Here is a 6515-nt window from a genome sequence, read left to right on the forward strand (position 1 = left end):
TATTTTCGTATAACAAAGCCACATCAGGCTATTTACTCTTATAAATACATAAACACGACGCTGTACCATCAGGGGACAGAGTGAATAATAGACACATTCTTTTACATTTTGGTTTACAGATATTATAAATCAATCTAGTGATAAACTGACAATGTCATAAATAAATTTATTTGTTTTTATACAAATTAGCAGAGAAAGTTCAAAATATGATGATAATTACATATATATTATGATTAAAACATAATTGGACTGTTAAGAAAATATATCAGCACCTTAGATTAAATTATAAACATGAAACTGGTTGTGTGATGATATAAAACTGTAAATATATGATCATGTAGTTTTCACGTTTATGTACAGAAATATATTTCTCATGTTTAATTTAAAGTATGAAACATTTTTATTCCTTTAGGGTTCAGAAAGAGCACATAGAAACTTATTGTGTTGATTTTTCAAATAATTAGAAAAACTATGAAGAACTTGCGAGAAAATTGAAAATATTTACAGACAGTGATGACTGTGTCTTTACTATACCAAATGTACCTACACAGTCAGTATTAACTTTTACCTTTTACAGTGGAGTTACTCAGGATTTAATAATGTCTCGATATATAAATATTTAAAAAATGAAAATATTTACAGATAGTGGTGACTGTGACTCTACTATACCAAATGTACCTACATAGCTGGAACAATTACCAGTGTTAACATTTACCTCATACAGTGTAGTTAATCCATGATCTAATAATGTCTCCACATATAAATAATAGAAACTGCGTTGTGAGGTGACTGTTAACCAACAATGTCTTAAGTAGGTTTGTGGATCTGTTGGAGCCTGCTATTATTTTCTTGAAGAAAAGAAAAGATTCTATCCTCAAATGGGAAATGATGAATGGGTGCAAGATCTAATGTTCCTTACTTGTATAATGATTCATCTACAAACTCTCAACTTGGCACTCCAGGGGAAGGATAAGGTTGTTTCTGATCTTACTCAGACAATTTTCAGTTTTCAAATAAAATTAGACTTTTCAAAGAGACATATTGTCAAGACACTTTAGTTACTTTCCCAATCACAAAAGGAGAGTAAATACATTATCTGATATTGAAATAAAAGATCACAAATTGGAAAAATATAAAGATAAATTACAAGAACTCCTTCATAATTTGCTAGATACGTTTGAGAACTTGTAGAAACTGAAGCCATGCTTCGCCTTTCTTGTAAATCCGTTCATCATTGATGTGGTCAATGATGATTGTCCAATTGTCGAACCTCTTGTTACAGAATCATCTGCTGTGGAAATGGAACTAATAAAAATATAGGAGGACCTGGGTCTCAAGATGATCCATAAATCCCATTCTACAACAGCGTTCTGGAAGCAAGTTCCAGAAATAAAATATCCTGAACAGAAAAACAAAATGTGCAACTCATCTCATTTTCAGCACAACATACTGCTGTGAATCACTGTACTCTGTAATAAAGTTTGTGAAGTCGAAGCATCGTGCAGTCCTCACAAATCAACACCTGACGGAGCTAATTCGTACAGACTTGACAACATACCAGCAGGTATTTCAACGATTCACAACCAAGATGGAAACTCACAAGACCTCTACTAGTAGTAAATAGCCTGATAATTGTATCAATATCTGTTTGTGTTAGAAAAATATTATGATAAGAATATAATTTTGTAAGGTGGTATCTGATTAAAATATCTCTAATTTTATTGTTTTGCATATTATTCTCCATGTTTTGACCAGATATTTACTAAAACAAATTAATATCATTAAAATATCTGTTTTTACCCATTTTATTTTTATTTTTGTCAGTTTCATTTAATGTTAATGAAATGCAAATTTGCATGTTTTTCATAGATGTTTCCGTAGTTCATTACCGTATTAAAAACGCTAAATATAGTTAAATCAATAATCAGCCAGGATTTTGAAAATATTTGTTACATATATATATGTACTTTATGATTATTGAAACTAATACAAACTAACAGTTTAAAATCTACATACATGAATAAATATTATTACGTACATTTATTTTTAATATTTATATAAAATTTATGTAACAAAATGTACATGTAACAATAAAAACGTGTATGTAATATTTGTTCATGTCTTGCGGCTCTCAAACATCTGAAGTTTATCATATGTGGTTCTTAACGTTAAACAAGTTTGGGCACTTCTGGCATAAAACATAATCGGTTGCAGAGATTTGTCTATATTGAAACATACCGATGCCATAGTTAGCTTAAATTGTGTGATACTAACACGACTCTTTGTAAGAAAATGAATAAAATAGTCATTCTTGTATATACATAACTTGGAAGGAAAAATTACTTACATTTGTGTTGAATAAAGTAAGTAATTATTAAAGAACTTGTAACAGACAGAAACTTTTTTACGGAATATAAGTCTAATAATTGTGGAACCTTTTGAAAATGATCAATTGGAGACGCCGGGTATCGATCCCGGTACCTCTCACATGCTAAGCGAGCGCTCTACCACTTGAGCTACGTCCCCTATTTCCTGAGTGTTAATAGTACAATACTTAATTACGATAAATATCGAGATTTATTTTTGTTTTGTTTTTTAACGTTAAAAATGTATTAGAACTTGTTTAGCTAGAGGCACAAATGTATGTCAGTAAGTGCCGTCAGATTATGCAACACCTAGACAAGCCCTATTTTACATATAAGGTTTCTTCTGTATCGTTTCTTGGTTCACTTAGTACTATAGAAACTTTATAAAATATCTGAAATAATAAAATACGTATCTGTTTGTTTGTTTGTTTGTTTTTGAATTTCGCACAAAGCTACTCAAGGGCTATCTTTGCTAGCCGTCTCCAATTAGGCAGTGTAAGACTAGAGGGAAGGCAGCTAGTCATCACTACCCACCGCCAACTCTTGGGCTACTCTTTTACCAACGAATAGTGGGATTGAACGTACATTATAACGCCCCACGGCTGAAAGGGCGAGCATGTTTGGCGCGAAGGGAATGCGAACCCGTGACCCTCAGATTACGAGTTGCACATCTTAACACGCTTGGCCATGCCGGGCCGATAAAATATGTAACGTCCCTTTCTTCCCTCAAAATATGATCAGTTTATCTTAAAACAAAGTCATGAGTCTAATGATAAAAGTGAGTTAATATAAAATAAAAGAATATTTCTGTCACATAAAACTAACATTTCAAAGTTTGTAAGTAAATGTTATGTTTCTAATGCAGCATATCTTCATCTTTATTAACATGTCTTTATTTGTGTAAAACTTTATCAAACATATGTTATGTTACAGAAATATTCTTTTATTTTATATTAACTCACTTTTATCATTAGACTCATGACTTTGTTTTAAGATAAACTGGTCATATTTTGAGGGAAGAAAGGGACGTTACGTATTTTATAACTTCAGATATTTTATAAAGTTTTATAGTATTAAGTGAACCATGAAATGGTTCAGTAGAAATATTATACGTGAAATAGACCTTGTCTGGGTATTACCTAACCTGGCGTTCACCATGTAACGTGTGTTCTTATCGCTTGTTAAACCAGTTCTAATATACCTACAGGGCTTAAAAGTATCAGATTTTTATTATCATTGACTATTATACAAGAAAAAGTTTCAAAAGGTTTATGTATCTCAAATGGTAGAGCGCTCGCTTAGGAGCAAGATATACCTTTCCTCGAGTGGTGGGTTCTTACGTTAAGGCCATGAGAGTCGCGGGTTCGAGTCCCCGTCGTACCAAGCATGCTTGCCCTTTCAGCAGTGAGGGCGTTATAATGTGACGGTCAATTCCACTATTCGTTGGTAAAAGTGTAGCCCAAGAGTGGGTGGTGGATTGTGATGACTAGTTGCCTTCCCTCTAGTCTTACACTGCTAAATTAAGGATGGCTAGCGCAGATAGCCCTCATGTAACTTTGCGCGAAATTCAAAAATGAAAAACAAACAAAATATTACGTTAAAAGTAATAACCTGAAGGACATTTCTTTTAAAAGAAGTGCTTCAACTTTAATACCTTTGAATGGTATTTCAGTTGAACAGTTCATCATGGCAATAAGTGCGCTGTCAGATGCAAATATGAATATGGAGTTAAATGTATTAGATCTAGAACATAAAACGGTGTTACTTTGTACAGAAGGAATGACTTTTGAACAAATGGTAGACACAGTAGAATTGTTATACAAAGTTGGTAGTATACAATCGATAGTTTAGAGACCTGAGAGGTATGAGATTTAGTTTAAGTATTCGTATGGAACATTTACACCTCAAATGTTTCGCGCGATACCTTCCTATTTTTCAAGAATTACAATTCAAACTACCTTAGAACAAAATGATAGTTCTGACGGGAGATTTCAATAGCATTTTGGAATTATGTTGGCTCATACAATCAATCAGACTAATACGGGATCTATTGTATTAGTCTGATTGATTGTATGAGCTAACATAATTTAGTGGATGTGTGGATAAAATTCCATCCCACTGACTGAACATTCAGAAAAGACTTTGAGAAAAATTTATCGTAATCTAGAATATTTGTCAAAATGAGTAAAGTTAACAACGCTAAAATCAGGAGTTCGATTCCCCTCGGTGGACTCAGCAGATAGCCCCATGTGGCTTTGCTATAAGAAAACACACACAATACACACAAGTAAAGATAAATTACCTCTGATGAGCAAACAGTCTGCTTTAGTGGAAAGTTTACTGTGAGATCTCATGTGGTGTCCTTTAAACGTCAAATTACCAAGCTTCTTATGTATATTATTCACAACAGATGAGACCTATATATTTCAATTTATTTAATATTTCCTATTTTTGTCTGTTACACCAGAAATGTAGGATAAAACTCTGGTGTTAAATGCTTAGAAGATTAAAGCAACAATTAGTGGGTGTAATTTCAACACTTATATATATATTACTTCTTGTGTCTTGTGTGCTTTGGACCGTATAATCAGTGAAGTGATGATTCAGAAAAATGTTGTTGGATATATTACTTTAAAAAGCCAATATGGACTTCACCGGTACACCTATGGATTATAAGAAGAAAACATTGGTATTCAGAATCACTTAAAATATCAATGAAATAAAAAGTTCATATTATTTTCATGAAATGTGTATAGATAACAGTAGCAAGTAGAAATTTACGGAAATGGTTTACTTTCCTTGAGAAGAATACTTTGAACGACGTTTGGTTCCATTTCTATGTATTTTCATCAGGTTGAGATCTATTGTTATTTGCCGTTGACATCCTTGATTAGTAGTTTAATGTGGCTTTTAAGGATGCAACCGCAGCATTAGATTATTGTTCTTAATCAGAATATTTAAAAAAATTAAAAAAAGAAAAACGAAAACGTTCACAGCAGATTTTAGTGGGGGTGTGGACTGAGCGACAGGTGTGGGTAAAATGTTTTGGGCAAACTTGGCATAGGCCGAAAATGGTCGAAGGGTCGTTCAGCTCATCAGTCGGGTTATTTCAGGGGTTTAGGCCACAACAGGTTTGTTCGGGAACCGAGTTTATGTTCGACAACTGAGACATTATTTTTCTCAAACAATATGTTCGAAAACCGAATACTTCAGGAATGGAGTCATTCAAGAACCGAGATACCACTGTATTTGACTTCATTTTATATGTCATTATTCCATATTTTAAGTAAGTTATGGATTCCACGTGAACAAAATTCCTTTAATTTGGATTCAAAAAACAATCTTAAGTCAGTTTTGAGTTCCTCGTTTTAACAAACATTTTTCATTTTAGTAATGCCGTGAGGATCTTCAAATATGATAATCAGATGGAGCAATATCTAGTGAATAGGATCGATGAGGCACAACTTCCCATTTTGAGGCCTGAAGTTTTTCTTGGGTCATTTATGAAGTGTGTAGGATTCAAAACACAATCTTAAGTCGTGCAAAACATTAGTCTTCTATATTGATTAATGCAGTTCTTTTCCTTATCAGTTCTTGGTGTTAGCACTTCAACTGATGACAATATCTTTCAGCTGTGATTTGGATCCAAAATTTTGTGATAAACTGCACTTCCCAGATCCCACCAAACACAAGGCAAAACTTTTTTTTTTAATATAAGTCATTCTTCGGTGTTGGTACAGGTGTGTAACAGAGATTCAACAATTGTCTCTTACGTTGAGTATGCTCATAAAAAAAAAAAAAACACTTCTCGTTGCCACTAACAATTCTTTCCAGAATTGGTTCATGAGCATTTCTTGTTTTCAAAGATTAACAAATAGTGACTCTCTCAACGTGTTAATTATCCGAAAACTAGTGTCCAAGTTTTGAAACTTTTCCAATTTCGTAGATGTAGTAGGTAATGATTGTTACATGGAGCTGTTGAGCCATTTCTCACAGTCAACTTTGGATTGCTTCAAATATTAAAATATTGACATTGAGAAAAGGCATAAATTTACAAGTTCTTTTCTTCAAACCGAATTACAACTTTTTGCATAAAAACGTTATTTACTTTCCTACCTAATATTCTCTGTGATAATTCTTTGTATCATT

The 6515-nt window shown here is 32.9% G+C and overlaps 1 non-coding gene across 1 annotated transcript; it reads right to left on the reverse strand.

The window, feature by feature from the left end:
* Positions 1-2453: 2453 nt before the first annotated feature.
* Positions 2454-2526, reverse strand: TRNAA-AGC (transfer RNA alanine (anticodon AGC)). Its single transcript has one exon. It is a non-coding gene; the product is annotated as a tRNA-Ala (tRNA).
* Positions 2527-6515: the final 3989 nt, after the last annotated feature.

Source organism: Tachypleus tridentatus, unplaced genomic scaffold (assembly GCF_004210375.1).
Source record: "Tachypleus tridentatus isolate NWPU-2018 unplaced genomic scaffold, ASM421037v1 Hic_cluster_2, whole genome shotgun sequence".
Taxonomy (NCBI): Eukaryota; Metazoa; Arthropoda; class Merostomata; order Xiphosura; family Limulidae; genus Tachypleus; species Tachypleus tridentatus.